The sequence below is a fragment of the Schistocerca cancellata genome, chromosome 9 (genome assembly GCF_023864275.1).
Source record: "Schistocerca cancellata isolate TAMUIC-IGC-003103 chromosome 9, iqSchCanc2.1, whole genome shotgun sequence".
Taxonomy (NCBI): domain Eukaryota; kingdom Metazoa; phylum Arthropoda; class Insecta; order Orthoptera; family Acrididae; genus Schistocerca; species Schistocerca cancellata.
In genome coordinates, this window is record NC_064634.1 from 173,311,958 (window position 1) to 173,329,183 (window position 17,226).

The window sequence follows — 17,226 nt, forward strand, 5'->3', positions numbered from 1 at the left end:
ACAAAAAAAACTACAAATACTCTACTATTTTCTGGATTGCAAAGCATACGGTACATCATGCTGTACTCTATCTTCTTGGTTTTCCCTGCGCTGAACACCACCTTTCACTTTCCCTTTCTTTCGCTTCCCTTCCTGTGACATGCCTGGAATCGCATCCGGACAACCTTTAAATGGCCACAACTGCCCAATGTGTACTATCATTGTTCTAGTTGGCAGCTGAAGCTTAACATTAACGGGGGATGTGGTTTCAACAACTTGGTATGGCACTTGACACTTTGTGAGGATCTTCATTTTCCCTGTTTCCTTATAGGGGCTGGACAGCATTACCCATTGCCCCACTCAGTACTGTGGTAAACTTCCTTTCCACTTCACTGTGTCTTCTTGCCTTTCCAAAGCCTTCATACTCACCTTTTGTACCTGTTTCCAAACATCCCAAATTGTTCTCATGAATTGACATACATATTCACTGGTCCTTCCTTTCTGTAGCTTCACTAAATCAAACGGTGATGGAATTTTTCACCCGTACACTACCTCACATGGAGACAAACTGGTATTTGTATGGATTTGTGTGTTATATGCATATACAATATGCTTCAAGTACTCGTCCCACTGATGGTGATGAGAATCCACATAAAAACTCAGCATCTTCCCGATTGTTCTGTGTACCCGTTCTGTCCTTCCGTATGCCTGTGGATGCAACACGCTCGTCCTCAACTTCTTTATGGTCAACAATTTACACAGTTCCTTCATTAAATCTGACATTTAGTTGGTCCCTTGGTCTGTAATTATTGTCTCTGGTACACCAAACTTCAGAGTCCAGTTATTTACTAACGCTTGCATGACCATTGCTGCCTGTTGATTTGGCATAGCCACCATCGCCACATACTTCGAAAAATGGTCTATTATTGTCAGAACCAATCTGTTCCCCGATGGTGTTCTCCTGAAAGGTCCTAAGACAAAGAGAATGGACATGTCGCTTCCAGCAGTTGTTGTTGCTGTATGTGTTTCCAACTCAAATCTGCTCTCTGCGCACATAGTATACAATTCTTGACATACTGATCCACATCTTCTTTCCTACCTCTCCACCAATCCCTCTCCACCACTCTCCTATTCGTCGCTCTACAACCGTCATGACCAGATAACATGTGATCATGTGCTTCCTTTAAAACCTCATCCCTCAGCTTTGCTGGCAGTACTACCCTTGGTCCTAACTTCGTTTATCTGCGCCGAAGACCATCATACATATTAAATTGTGGCCGTGTGCGATACATTTTACAATCTTTGTCTGTATCCTGTAATTCTTGCCATACCGCTAGGTCATAACCTATGAATTCTACTTTTGCCACCTTCCTACTTAGTGCATCCGCATTACCGTGCTTCTTCCCAGGCTTGTGCAACACTTCGTAGTCGAATTCACTAAGCCTTACAGCCCATCTAGTGTGTCTAGTGGACGGAGCCTTCAACCCCAACAACCACTTCAACACAGCATGATCTGTCACTACCCGAAATCTTCTCCCATATAAATAACATTCAAAATATGTGATTCCATCGATTACGCTAAGCATCTCCCTCTCAGTTGTAGAGTAATTCCTCTCAGCTGCATTCAACTGCCTAGACACATACGCTACAGGATGTTCTTTCCCATCAATTTCCTGACTAAGAACACACCCTAATGCTTGATTCAATGCATTGCATGCTAGACTAAATTCTTTTTCAAAGTCTGGAAACACAAGAACTGGACTTGATGTTAACACTTCTTTCAGTTTGTCAAATGCTTTCTGACACCCTTCTGTCCACTCAAATTTCACACCCTTCTGCAACAATTGCGTCAATGGCTGTGCTAAATCTGCAAAATCCTTCACGAACTTTCGATAGAAATTGCAAATTCTGATGACTGACTGCACTTCCTTAACTGTTTTCGGTTCCCAAAAATCCCTTACAGCATGTACCAACCTCGGATCTGTTCGGACTCTATCCTTTCTGATAATATGACCCAAATATTTTACTTCTTCTAATGCAAAGTAACACTTCTCCAGGCTCAACATCAAACGAGCTGCTCTTAACCTCATTAAGACTTCCCTTAACCGCTGTCTATGTTGCTCCATTCTACTTCAAAACACCATAATGTCATCCAAATTGACAAGACACTACCATAGTTTCAAACACCCCAAGACACTGCCTAGCAACTTCTGAAACGTTGCTGGAGCATTTCTCAAACCGAATGGCATTCTGATATACTGGTAATGGCCTCCAGGAGTAGAGATCGCAGTTTTTGGACTATCCTCTGGAGCCGCCTCTAAATGATGATAACCACTTGTCACATCTATTGTAGAAAAGTACTGGCACTGTCCTAAGCAATCCAGAGTCTCCGATATGTTTGGAATAGGGTACGCGTCCCTTACTGCCTTATTATTGAGGTATCGGTAGTCACAACAGAACCTATATTTCTTGGTTCCATCCATAGGTCTTTTTATGCACAACGACAATGCCTGCACCCCAGCAGCTATTACTATGCTCTATAATGCCGTCAGCAAGCTGCTGATCAATGAAATTCTCCACAATCTGCTGCAAATACCTCGGTATTCTGTATGGTTTACTGTAAACCGCTGCTTCATTCCCTGTTGGTATCCTATGGAGTTGCTGGTAATGGCCCTTGCAGAAAAAACAAATCCTTAAATTCCCTCAACAATTCTTCCATATGCTCTTTTTCTCCTCCTTTCAAATGGTTAATTTTGTCACACAATGCAGTTCTATCGGCAGTTAGTGGTTGATCGCTTCGCCTACCTCTCGAACACCAGTCTTTGTCATCTGGCACACCCAAATTTGCTACTAAAACTCCTTTCCTCAAATTTGCGTCTACAGCACAGAAATTATCCACGTTCACTGGGAGTACTTGCCCATCGTTTTCCTCTTGTATGCGTACAATAATACATTTCACAAAACAACCCAATGGACCCAAAACTTCATTGCCCTCCAATGGTTCAATAACACATACTGTACCAACCGGTGGATTTGACTCCACACTTACCCAAAGTGATTTCACGGTGCCACCAGACACACACTCTTTCGAATTAAGTCTTAATGCTAATGTACGCAGTTAAATTGGTTTGTTCATTACATTGAATGCCCCTCGCAACACCTCTGCATCGCCAACAGTTTCCCCTAGCTGAAATAACATTCCACCAAGTTCCACAGTTCATTGTCCAAGGTCAATGTTGGCATGGTGTTAATGCAAGAAATTTACTCCTAGGATCATGTCATGCATCAAATCGGACTCTCCCTATGCGAAAGTCAACTGTCACTGACCCCAAAGGTGTGACCTCCTTATCCCCCACTCCACACAACCTATAATGTGGTGGTCTAACTTCCTTCATCCCGTTAAACTCTTAGTAGCTCCTGACACTTGCACCTCTGTGTCCAACAAAATCTTAAACGTTTTAGTTCCAATGGATCCTACCACTGAACATTCCTCCTCTGCATATGTATTTGTAGGATTGAAATTAAATGGGAGCTCCCTGAGGAGGGTCTTGGGCCCCCACTGCCGTTTAATGATTGTCTGCCTCTACTAACTCCACTTCTCCATCCTCCATGCTGCTGATTTCCACCCCTTCCTTTATTCCTCGGGGACTGGGTACATTGCCTCTGCACGTGTCCCATACGACCACACCTATAACATTTTACACCCGTTGTAACCACTGTGTGTCTTCTCACGTACCCCCATTGCCCCGTCTATTTCCTCACATTGGATTGCCAGCTGAATGGTCGAATACAAATCTTTCGGAGTCCCTTCATGCACTTTCTGCGATATATGCGCCAGTAACCCCCTCAAAAATACGTCAAGTGCCATTTTCTTGGCCTCCTGCAACAGAACACCATTCGCTTCATTGCTTTGACCCCACTAGTAAGTGTACTCGTTAATTTCTCGTATTCTGTCCGTCTCCCCCTGTCTCTTCGTCATTATACTCAACCTCTCCTTGAAGTACTGAGTACTATTCTGTTTCTTGTACCTCTGTAAAAGCCCCTCCTTCAACTGCTTAAACTGTCCCGCCTTCCTTAAGGCCTCAGAACACCTTACATATGTCTTTGCTTCACCCGTTAATCTAATCTTGGCTACATGTAACAATTGCTCATAAGACCAACCATTCATCGCAGCTGAAGTTTCCAAGCCCTCCACGAATGAACGCACATCCTCAGATGCCTTGCCAGAAAATGGAATAATCAAACTCATGGCAGCTGGATCAATCTCCTGCTGCGGCATCCTAGGCAACAACAACTGATCCAATGCGGTTTCCCACTCACTTCTAGATGTTAATTCACTCCTCAACTGTATATTGTCTGCTGTCAACTGTGCTACCTTTTCCAACAAAATTCGTACCGCCTCTGGTTCCTGACTCTGCCATTGTGTTGTTTTCATTCCCTGTTAATCCTGAAACAAAACAGTTAAGTACAAAAATAACCCTACTCCCTACACCTCAGTATCATCATACTCAGTATCATCATAGTCAGTAACATCATACTCAGACCAATACAAAAGTAATCAAATGTAACGAAAAAAGAAATATTACTGCCTCAAATACACTAACACTTACTCTGACAACAAAAAAATACTATGCCCACGCAAAAGGTCCAAAATGGCCTGCCAGGAGCCAAACTAAAAAAAAAAAAAAAAAAAAAAAAAAAAAAAAAGGAAACATTCAACACTCAAAACGAAAAATTGGTCAACACACACACCACGTTTTGTGATTGTAAGGCAGGCAGTGGGCTTGAATGTCGTACTGTACAGACGACGCCCGCTATTCTGACACCAAATTTAGTAGGAACTTCTGACACCGAATGTAACAGCAGCACCAAATGTAGGGGGAAGAGATAGAAGGCGCCGTATTAAGACTTGTCCGAGCTTTGCAAGTGATTTATTGTTTCCGACTACAGTGCGCGTTCCCCTCGGTCTGCGTCACTTTGTCCCGCAATGCTGAGGACATCACTTCGCTGACTGCGAAAGGGTTTGACGCAGAGTGGCTACCTCAGCAAACCGTGCATGCACTGCTGTGTGTCGGCCTTGAATGGCCGCGACGTCAGGATGCGCCGACAGTTGATTCAGCGGTCTTCACCCCTGCCTCCTCAGCGCCGCTCACAGGGAGACGCTGGTGGCCTGCTGCACACTTCTTCGCCGTTGTGGTTCAGATCGCAGGTGACAACAAGCCCCCGCGATCCGACGTCTGAATCTTTGGCCCTCAACCTGGATGTTTCCCGTGCGTATTGGGAGCCAATATGACTGCCCGTATTAGCGACCCATGGCGTGTCCCACCGCTGGCTGGCTGCAGACCCCGCATTGACCTCAGAGGGTCGAACCGGCGACCCGCCGTGGACTGGAATGGTGGCGTCCCATCTGCTTCTGCGTGTAGCTGGTGGTGTGACATGCCCTGCCGTCCAGGAGAGCTGTCACACTTGAATGCTTTGTTAGTGAACCGGCACCTATTTATATGGGTCTGTGTGCCTCTATTTTGCTAAACGCGCCGCTCTGTGTCACGTACTCGTAACAGCCAGTGGGCCCCTTCTGCGTGTGACATGTGCCATGCAAACCACTGTGTTTACTTTTCCCAGTGGTTCTGTGTCCCTGTGGCCTCTATTTTGCTTCACAACTGCTATTGAGAATAATTCACTGTAAAGAGGCACGCACCTGGCTATAACTTGCTCACTCAGAAATATTGCACCAAAACTGACTTTTCCTATCCCAAACAGTAGTGCCGCTACAGTTGTGTTGACTGGTATTGGTGATAAGTATGGTTTTTGATGACATCAAAGTTACATATATGAAATCTTGTTTTAATAACAGAATTTAGACTGGTTACATTGACGTATTTCATCACCGGAACAAGATGAAACTCAGAATAACAGTGTTAAACTAAGGAGTCCTAAAAGTTTCAATGTTGGTTCCATTCCTCTTCCAAACCTACATAAATGGCCTTAAATGATTTAAAGAATGTTTGAAAACCAATTTATGAAAACACGGTAAACTTAAAATGGCGTCAACACACAAACAGAAACATCGAGAACTTAGTTTAATGTGTTTTACGTTTAGAAGTTTGTGTGTTGTTATCTTGAGGAGAAGACAAAGATTTTGGTTTGTTTTGCAGACTTTCACTGTTTTATAACTGTTTCCTTTTGTTGTGACACAGGTCAATAAAAAGAATTTTTTCAGCAAAAGTAAGCAATAAGAACATTATGTAAAGCAGATAACCACACAATGTGCAGAAATACCTACAAATATTTTCAGATGTTGTTGTCACTTTCCTGTACCTTTAGTACCTCAATATTATTTGTTGATAACAGTAGAAATTAGTTTCAAATGCTCTGATTTACAATACATGCCACTAAAATATCTGTGTGTAAATTTTTATCCACATGACAGGTGTTCCATATTTTTGTACAACATATAAAAAAGTGCCATTGCATATGAAACTGAGTATAGCTGTAAATTAAAAATAAAACCTACATTAATAATAATTTCTTCTAAAAATCATCTGATTATGTACATTCAAGTATTTAAAATTACCAGTTTCTGTGTGACACCTGACTACTCTCAGATAACGTTCTGTGTCAATTGGCCTCTATTTTTATGTGAAGTGTGATTTGTTCATCTTGTTATGTGTAATTTTAAAATCATTTGAATTGTTGTGTAGGAGACATGTCATTTTTTACAGTAACAACATTTTCAGGGGTAATACAAGTTTATATTATTTTATATAGATTTATGAAATACAGCTACACTGTTACACTGCTCTGCAAAACTTAAGGAAAAGATAAATAAAATAACATGACATATTAACAACTCAGCTAGAAATGAATGAAAGTGTGGGAGCATATCTCACAGTCGTCCACTGAAAGATGGAGATCGCATGGCATGAGGTTGACTCTGCAACACAAGGCAGTTGAATGAGTGGGAAAAGCTGTGTGTTTCAATCAGTGACCAGTTACGATACACTGTGGTGGTGATGGTGGTCTTCATTACAACATGTTTTGGAGTCATTTGGATGACTTCATACAGGTAATAATTATCAGGAAATTAGAAGATGAATGAAGTGTGACGAGTATAGCACAGGAGTTTATTATTGTTCACATAATTTTTTCACAGGTGTGTTCTGAACCACAGGCGCTGCTGTGTAAAGGAGAGAGGCTAGTCAATCACCGCCAACTATAGCAGCAGATGGCTGTTGTGTTGTGCAATAGGCAAGAAGGTACCCACATCAAACAGCAGATACAATTGCAACCACATTTAACAGGACTGAAAGGGATGCAATCTCGCGTTCCCCTGTGGCTTGGCAACTGCGCGGTGGTGGTCTTTTTGCTTGATGACCAATATTGTGTGTTCTGTTGACACCCACAGTTGGGTGGCAACAATTGTGATGGTCCCAAAAGCATAGGGACTGGGACCAGTGAGAAGTGGAGTTGCGTGCTCTTCTCAGATTAGTGCAGATGTAATCAGAGTAGTGATTCCAGATGTACTCTCATTTGTGAGAGATGGGAAGATGTAATGCATCCAGGAATTTTGTTGAACATGATCGTTTTAGTAGTGCAGGTGTTGCAGTTTGAGAGACATAATGTTGCATGGGCATACAGACTTAAAAATTTTTGAACATGTCACGCTCATTGGTCAAGATCATTGTGACACTGTACACCTTCCTCGCGTGTCTTTTCAGGGATGTATTCAGCCCTGTCCTTTATGGATGATAATGCACAACTGCACCGTATTTTGCAGCTGGAGGAGCTCTTGAAATGAGAGTAAATCCACTGAACAGACAGGCCTTCCCATTCCTCTGACTTAAATCTCACCGAGCTCATGGGAGATGCATTGGAGAGATGTATTCCAGCACGTCCACACACACCAAAGACCATCTGGTAGTTGTAACTGTGCTGTTGGAGGAATGGAACCCCCTACCACAAGAACTCCTTACCAGCCTTAAGGCCACCATGGAGCACATTGCAGAGCATGCCTCGCTATCCATGATGATCACACATCCTATTAAGAACTGTATCCCTAACATTGTAGTGTCCAGGGAATCACTATAATCCGTGGTGACATCAGTGTAATTATTGTGTTTGAATAAAAGTGTCATTTCTGTTCGTTTCATTGTGTATCTCTTTCAGTTATCTCCTGTACTATACTGCAGCAGTTCTTTTTATGCATTGTCCAACTTTTCATTAAGATATGTTCGTTGACAGTGACACATCATGTGAAAGTTACTTTCGTCTTTAATTTTTGCACACCATGGTACTTGTTATAGTTTTTCATACACAAAAAATACTATATATGAGGGTAATCCCAAAAGTAAGGTCTCCTATTTTTTTTTATAAATACAGAACTCTGTTTGTGTGGCAGTTGGTCACACTGTTATGAAGAGTGCTTCGCACGCTGCGTGTAAACATGTGAACGCCACGCTGAGGCGCTCAGTCTTGGCTTGGCAGCCATTGAGAACGGAGCTCCCATTGAATGTTACCACCAACTGCGAATTGCGTGCAGTTATTCGGTTTTTGAATGCAAAGGGCACTGCACCAATTGAAATCCATCACCAATTGATGGAAGTGTATGGCGAGTCGTGCATGGATGTCAAAAATATTCATAAGTGGTGTAGGGAGTTTGCTGCTGGTTGGACCAAAATTCACAATGAACAAAGGAGCCGGAGACCGTCAATTTATGGACAGTTTTGAAGATCGGTAGATCATCCTGGATGATCTCTGCATGTTGATTCCTGAGGTTTCCCAAAGCACCTCTCACAGAATTTTAACAGAAACATTGAACTACCAGAAGATGTGCACAAGATGGGTGCCACTCATGCTGACTGAGGACCACATGCGGCAATGAGTTGATGCTTCCCGTGCATTTCTTAACCACCTTGCAGCCGAACAGGACAACTTTCTGGACTCAGTTTTCATGGGTGACAAAACCTGGGCATACCCTTTTACACCTAAGACCAAGCAACAATCACGCCAGTAGCGGCATCCTTCTTTGCCAAAGCTACGGAAATTCAAACACACATTCTGCCGGTAACGTCATGACAACTGTTTTTTGAGATTGGAAAGGGGTGTTGTTGGTCGACTTTATGCCCACTGCGACCACAATTAACGCTGACAGGTAATGTGAGACTCTGAAAACACTCAAACAGGCATTTCAGAACCGGAGAAGAGGAGTATTGAGCAAGGGCCGTACACATTCTCCATGCCCTCACATTGCTCGGCAAACCGTTGCTCTCCTGCAACAGTTTCAGTGGAACATAATCACCCAGCAACCTATAATCCTGACTTGGCGCCCAGTGACTATCACCTGTTCCCTAAGTTAAAAGAACATTTGGCCGGAAAGCGATTCAGCTCCGATGACGAGGTGAAAGAAGAGGTTGATAACTTTCTGAACAGCATGGCCGTGAGCTGGTATGACATGGGCATACAAAAACTGCCACAGTGTCCACAAAAGTGTATCGATAGAAATGGTGATTATGTTGAAAAATAACTAAATGTTCAAACTGTAAAGTGATGTAAACCAATGCAGAAATAAACAGGTCTATGTACTTATACACTACTGGCCATTAAAATTGCTACACCACGAAGATGACTTGCTACAGACGAGAAATTTAACCTACAGGAAGAAGTTGCTGTGATATGCACGTGATTAGCTTTTCAGAGCATTCACAAAAGTTTGCCACCGGTGGCGACACCTACAACGTGCTGACATGAGGAAAGTTTCCAACCGATTTCTCATACACAAACAGCAGTTGACCGGCGTTGCCTGGTGAAGCGTTGTTGTGATGCCTCGTGTAATGAGGAGAAATGCGTATCATCATGTTTCCGACTTAGATAAAGGTTGGATTGTAGCCTAACGCGATTGTGATTTATCGTATCGCGACATTGCTGCTCGCATTGGTCGAGATCCAATGACTGTTAGCAGAATATGGAATCGGTGGGTTCAGGAGGGTAATACGGAACGCTGTGCTGGATCCCAGCGGCCTCGTATCACTAGCAGTCGAGATGACAGGCATCTTATCCGCATGGCTGTAACGGATTGTGCAGCCACATCTCAATCCCTGAGTCAACAGATGAGTACGTTTGTAAGACAACAACCATCTGCACGAACAGTTCAACGACGTTTGCAGCAGCATAGACTATCAGCTCGGAGACTATGGCTGCGGTTACCCTTGATGCTGCGTCACTGACAGGAGCGCCTGCGATGGTATACTCAACAACAAACCTTTGTGTACAAATGGCAAAACATCATTTTTTTGGATGAATCCAGGTTCTGTTTACAGCATCATGATGGTCGCATCCGTGTTTGGTGACATCGCGGTGATTGCACATATAAGCGTGTATTCGTAATTGTATCACGCGGCATGGTGGTATGGGGTACCATTCGTTACACGTCTCCGTGGTCACCTCTTGTTCACATTGACGGTAATTTGAACAGTGGACGTTACATTTCAGATGTGTTACGACCCGTGGCTCTACCCTTCATTCGATGCCTGCGAAACCCTATATTTCAGCAGGAGAATGCATGACCGCATGTTGCAGGTCCTGTACGGGCCTTTCTGGATACAGAAAATGTTCAACTGCTGCCCTGGCCAGCACATCCTCCAGATCTCTTACCAATTAAAAATGTCTGGTCAATGGTGGCCGAGCAACTGGCTCGTCACAATACGCCAGTCGCTACTCTTGATGAAGTGTGGTATCGTGTTGAAGGTGCCTGTACACGCCATCCAAGCTCTGTTTGACTCAATGCCCAGGCGTATCAAGGCCGTTATTACGGCCAGAGGTGGTTGTTCTGTGTACTTATTTCTCAGGACCTATGCGTCCAAATTGCTTGAAAATGTAATCACATGTCTGTTCTAATATAATATATTTGTCCAATGAATACCCGTTTATCATCTGCATTTCTTCTTGGTGTAGCAATTTTAATGGCCAGTAGTGTAAAAAAATAGGAGACCTTACTTTTGGGGTTACCCTCGTATATAATTCCTCCGTTCAAGCTGTTGTTTGCTTATTCAATAGATTCTCCAATAGAATAATGGCACTTTATCACCAGAAGAATAAAGATCAATATTTTCAGTGAATCAACTTCCACGTAAGATATATTACTTGGTGGAGATACTCTGCCAGCTTTCGGATGTGTCCATCTACAAACCCCGGATGTGTCCATCTACAAACCCTGCCATAGTGACCTCATTCCAGAAATCGAGCAAAGTCTCTAATCCCTCCTAAAATCTTAAGCTGTATTCCAGACCCTTTCCTGGATTCTCTCCCCTCACCATCACCGCTCTCCACAATCCTACCTTCTACATGCTTCCTGAAGTATGTAAACCCAAATGCTGAGGATGCCCCATTGTGGATAGTTACTGTGTCTGCACAGAGAGAATCTCTTCCCTTGTGGACAAACAGCTTGAGCCTATTAACATCAACCTACTTTACTATACAAAAGTCACCAACAATTTCCTTGATCAACTCTGCACAGTACCAGTTTCTTTACCACGTGGCACCCTGATCATCACTATCAATACCACCTCGATCTACACTATCATCCACAATGCCTATGCCTTTGCCATTATTGAACATTATTTTTCCCAGTCTCCAGTGACTTCAAACCTACAGCCTCCTTCCTGGTATCCATGACCAACTATATCCTTACCCACAATTAATTTTCCTTTGAAGGTATAAGATGTGTCCATAAAATAAGGTCTCCAATTTTTTTTCACATAGAAAATGCATTTATTGTCAATGAATGTTACATTGATGAGAAGGTAGGACTTTCAGCTCTTTTTTGATGTAATCACCATTGCAATTGATGCATATTTGCATACCCTTTGTGTCATTTTTCATATACATTTATCATAGAACTCCCCCCTACCTTGTGCAGATAGTGCTTAACCTCGTTTTTCAAATCATTGTCAGTCTTGAAATATGTTTCACCCAGGTGTGACTTCAACCCAGGAAATGAATAAAAATCATTAGGTACTAAGTCAGGGCTGTAGGGAGGCTGGCTGAGGATGTCCTTTCTGAATTGGACCAGGAGATTGGCTGTTGTATGGGCAGTATGGGAAGAAGCGGTATGATGAAAACACACTCTTTTCATTGGCACTCCCCTTCTTCGATTTTGAATGGCATGACGCCATGGTTTTAAAGTCTCACAATAGTGAGCAATGTTTATTGTTGTGCTGGTAGGCCTAACCTTGCACAAAAATACACCTTATCTGTCCCAGGACACACTAGCCACCACTGTGCTGACAATGTTCGATTGAACTTTTGCAGCTCCGGCAGGTTTGAATGTCACCACTGACCAGAATTCTTTTTAGTTTCAGGTGTCATGTAGTGTTCCCAAGTCTCATTGCCAGAGACAACTTAATCCATAAATTCCTCACCCTATGCTGCATAACACTCCGGAAATTCACACGCTGCTTCAGCACATTCCTGTTTATGGTCTCAATTGTGCATTTTGGGGACTCACCTCAGGCACACCTTGCGATGATCCAGATGTTCAGTCAAAATATTGTCAGTCATACTCTTACTGACTTCTGGGATCCATATGCACAACGTGCCAACTGTCTCACACACCAATCTTCAAGCATTTCTTTCTCCATTTTTGCAATTGTTTCACCTGAAATGGAAGGCCGACCAGAATGCTGTTCATCACGGACATCTGTAACACTGTCCTTGAACCCTTTGACCCACTTTTGCTTTCTTTTGATGTCCATAAACTGTGACTAATAGATTTTGCATAACTGACAATTCAATGGGGGTAGTGCCCTTGGTGCTCGAAAAATGGATCACTGCACGCAACACGCACCTGGTTGGAGGAACAAGGGGGAACTCCACTGTGAACAGCTTCCCAGTTGAGACTGAGCATTGCAGCAGGCTTGGGTTGGCGGGGATTTCGAGGGGAGCAGGCCAATCTATACACCAGTGTTGCCAGATCTCGCATAATAGTGTTCCTTGCGGCTCCAGCACTTTGGAGACCTTATTTTACTGACATGCCTTGTATCATCTACATCTACATGGTTACTCTGCAATTCACACTTAAGTGTCTGGCAGAGGGTTCATGGAACCATTTTCATATTACTTCTCTACCGTTCCACTCTTGAATGGCACGTGGGAAAAAGGAACACCTAAATCTTTCCGCTCGAGCTCTGATTTCTCTTATTGTATTATGACAATCATTTCTCTGTACGTAAGTGGGTGTCAACAAAATATTTTCGCATTTGGAAGAGAAAGTTGGCGATTGAAATTTTGTAAATAGATCTCACCGCAAAGAAAACCGCCTTTGTTTCAGTGACTGCCACCCCAACTCGCATATCATATCAGTGACACTCTCACCCCTATTGTGCAATAACACGAAATGAGCTGCCCTTATTTGCACTTTTTCGATGTTGTCTGTCAATCGCACCATACAGAAATTCTCTCTAGATCATTTTGTAATTGGAATTGATCATCTGATGATTTTACTACAGCGTCATCTGCAGACAATCTAAGGGGGCTGCTCAGATTATCACCTAGATTATTTACGTAAATCGGGAACAGCAGAGGGCCTATGACACTACCTTGCAGAACACCAGATATCACTTCTGTTCTACTTGATGATTTACCATCTATCACTACGAACTGTGACCTCTCTGAGAGGAAATCATGAAACCAGTCACACAACTGAGATAATACTCCATATGCGTGCAATTTGATTAATATATCTAAAAACAAAGAAGCTGTAACTTACCAAACGAAAGCGTTGGTATGTTGATAGAGACAATAAAAACAATTAAAAAAAACACACACACACAAATTTCAAGCTTTCGCAACCCAAGGTTGCTTCATCAGGAAAGAGGGAAGGAGAGGGAAAGACGAAAGGATGTGGGTTTTAAGGGAGAGGGTAAGGCGTCATTCCAATCCTGGGAGTGGAAAGACTTACCTTAGGGGGAAAAAAGGACAGGTATACACTCGCGCGCACGCGCGCGCGCACACACACACACACACACACACACACACACACACACAGACACACACACACACATATCCAACCGCACATATACACACACAGACATACGTCTGCCTGTGTGTGTGTATATGTGCGGATGGATATGTGTGTGTGTGCGAGTGTATACCTGTCCTTTTTTCCCCCCTAAGGCAGGGGCAGGCAGGAATCCTGCACGTGTGCAGTGCACTTGCACGCATGCAGTTAAGAGGTGTTCTGCATGCACACAGGGGCAAGTTGGCCACTCGATTATCTCCCCTCCCCACCATACCTTCTGTCCGCTCCTTCCTCTGCAATGAGTTTTTTTTCCTAGCTTGCTTTATTGAATGAAGGAATATGATTAGTAGGAGTGCTTGAAAGATATTGTGGTTTGAAAGAGTACCTATTACCTACGATATGTTTTATTTAATTATCACAGGTGGAGTGCAACAAAATAAGGTTAGTAGGAGTGCTTGAAAGATGTCGTGTTTTGAAAGAGTACCTATTACCTAAGATAGTTTTATTTAATTATCACAGGTGGAGTGGAACAAAATTTCTACATACAGACAAACGCAAACAGTTACTTAAATTTTCATCACTGATGTTTGCTGTTAACCGACACTTACTAATTCAGCAAATGGTTTTCCAGCTCTCGCTATATTAAGCGTAATCTTATAACTTGCATGCACCACTGGGCTATTATTGTTGTCATCCTGAAAAATTGAAAACAGTTCTCCATAAAATGTTAAATCAGTTAGACGAGAGACATGACGAAAGGAAGTTGCAGATCTCTCGTGACCACAGCAACTACGACAGATTCGTCTAGTATCGTCAGAATGCTCTTCTTAAGCTCAGTCAATTTCCCCATCCGCTCAGAATCCGACAATAAATTGTACTCATCCTTGTGAAATTTGTTATAATGGCCTTCGATACTAAACTTCTGCTGACCAGCGAGAATACTGCCACATATTAAACATTTCGAATTTTCACGTTTTTGCACAAAGAAAAAATGATTCTCCCATTACTTTTTAAAAGATAGCAAATCTCCACTTCTCTGTTTCCTTGATTCACTCTGCATTTTCCGGTTCTTGAAATACAACGTTCACTACGTAGTGGTCGCTACGCATCAACGTCCGCAGCTTAGCCTGGCACTACTCAGCCGCAACCTGCCGGCTGTCGCCACTGCCCCAGTCGACGATGCACGTGAGCAGCACATGTGCAGCGCTGTGCGCTCATGAACCCCTCCCTAAGGTAAGTCTTTCCACTCCCGGGATTGGAATGACTCCTTACCCTCTCCCTTAAAACCCACATCCTTTCGTCTTTCCCTCTCCTTCCCTCTTTTCTGACGAAGCAACCTTGGGTTGCGAAAGCTTGAAATTTGTGTATTTTTTTTTATTGTTTTTATTGTCTCTATCAACATACCAACGCTTTCGTTTGGTAAGTTACAGCTTCTTTGTTTTTAGATATATTTTTCCCACGTGGAATGTTTCCCCCTATTATATTCATATTATTAATTTGATTAATAGTCGCTTGTGAGGAATGATTTCAAAAACCTTCTGGAAATCTAGGAATATGGGATCGATATGAGATCCCTTGTTGACAACACTCATTACTTCATGGGAATAAAGAGCTAGCTGTGTTGCACAAGAATGATATTTTCTGAATCTGTGTTGGTTATGTATCAATAAGTCATTTTCTTCAAGGTGATTCATAATGTTCGAGTACAGTATGTGCTTCAAAATCCTACTGCAAATTGAGGTCAGTGATATGGGCCTGTAATTCAATGGGTTACTCCTATTTCCTTTCTTGAATATTGGTGTGACCTGTGCTGCTTTCCAGTCTTTAGGAACAGACCTTTCATCAAGTGAGCGGTTGTATATGATTGCTAAGAAAGGCACTATTGTGTCTGCATACTCTGAAAGGAACCTGATTGGTATACCATCTGGACTGGGAGACTTGCCTTTCTTAAGTGATTTGAGTTGTTTCGCAACACCTAAGATATCTACTTTTATGTCACTCATGCTAACAGCTGTTCTGGTTTCGAATTATGGAATATTTACTTTGTCGTCTTTCGTGAAGTAATTACAGAAAACTGTATTTAGTAACTCTGCTTTAATGCTACCATCACCGGTAACATTTCCATCACTATCGTGCAGTGACGTTATTGATTGTTTTTTGCCACTGGTGTACTTTACATACAACCAGAATCTCTTTGGGTTTTCTACCACCTACAAACAAATATCTGTTACAGCAATGGGCATCCACATGGCAACTTCTTATGCTAATCTGTTCATGAGTAAGTATCAGGATCCTTCCTAACCACTCACAATCCCAAACCCCTCACCTGATTCAGATTCATAGATGACTTTTTCTTTATCTGGCCTGAGGATCAGGACACCCTATCCACATTCTTCCAGAACCTTAACACCTAACACCTACTCCCCCCTTTTGATTCATGTGGTCCTCCTCAGCCCAACAAGCCACTTCTCTCAATGCTGACCCCACATCAAGGATGACTACATCAGTACCTCGGTCCACATCAAACTTATCAATCAACGACAATACATCCCGTTCGACAATTGCAACCCATTTCATCCCAAGAAGTCACAACCATTCTGACTAGCCACATGTGATTGTCACACCTTTAACAATAAGCAGTCAGTCTCGACATATACCAAAGGGTCTCACTTATGTCTTCATAGCCCAAAATTACCCACCCAACCTTGTCCAGAATCAGATCATCTGTGCCTTGTCTCCCCAGTCACCTACTATCCCCTACATTCCCACTGTTCAGCCACAGAGGAGCACCCCTTTCATGACTCAGTTAAACTTATTACTGGAGCAACTGAATCACATTCTCTGCCAATGTAGGACTTCCTCTCATCCTGCCCTGATATGAGAAATAGCCTCCCCATTATCCTCCCTACCTCTCACACAGTGGTATGCCAATGCCTACACAACCTACGCAGTGTCCTGCTGTCAACCCTTTGTCTAATGGCCTGTTTTTTATTTGAATCATCGACTGGTTTGATGAGGCCCACCACGAATTCCTCCTCTGTGCCAACCATTTCATCTCGGAGTAGCAATTGCCACTTATGTCTTCAATTACTTGCTGAATGTATTCAAATCTCTTTCTTCCTCTACAGTTCTTACTCACTACAGCTCCCTCTAGTACCACAGAAGTTATTCCCTGATGTCTTTTGATGGCCTGTCATCCTTTCCCTTCTTCTTGTCAATGTTTTCCATAAGTT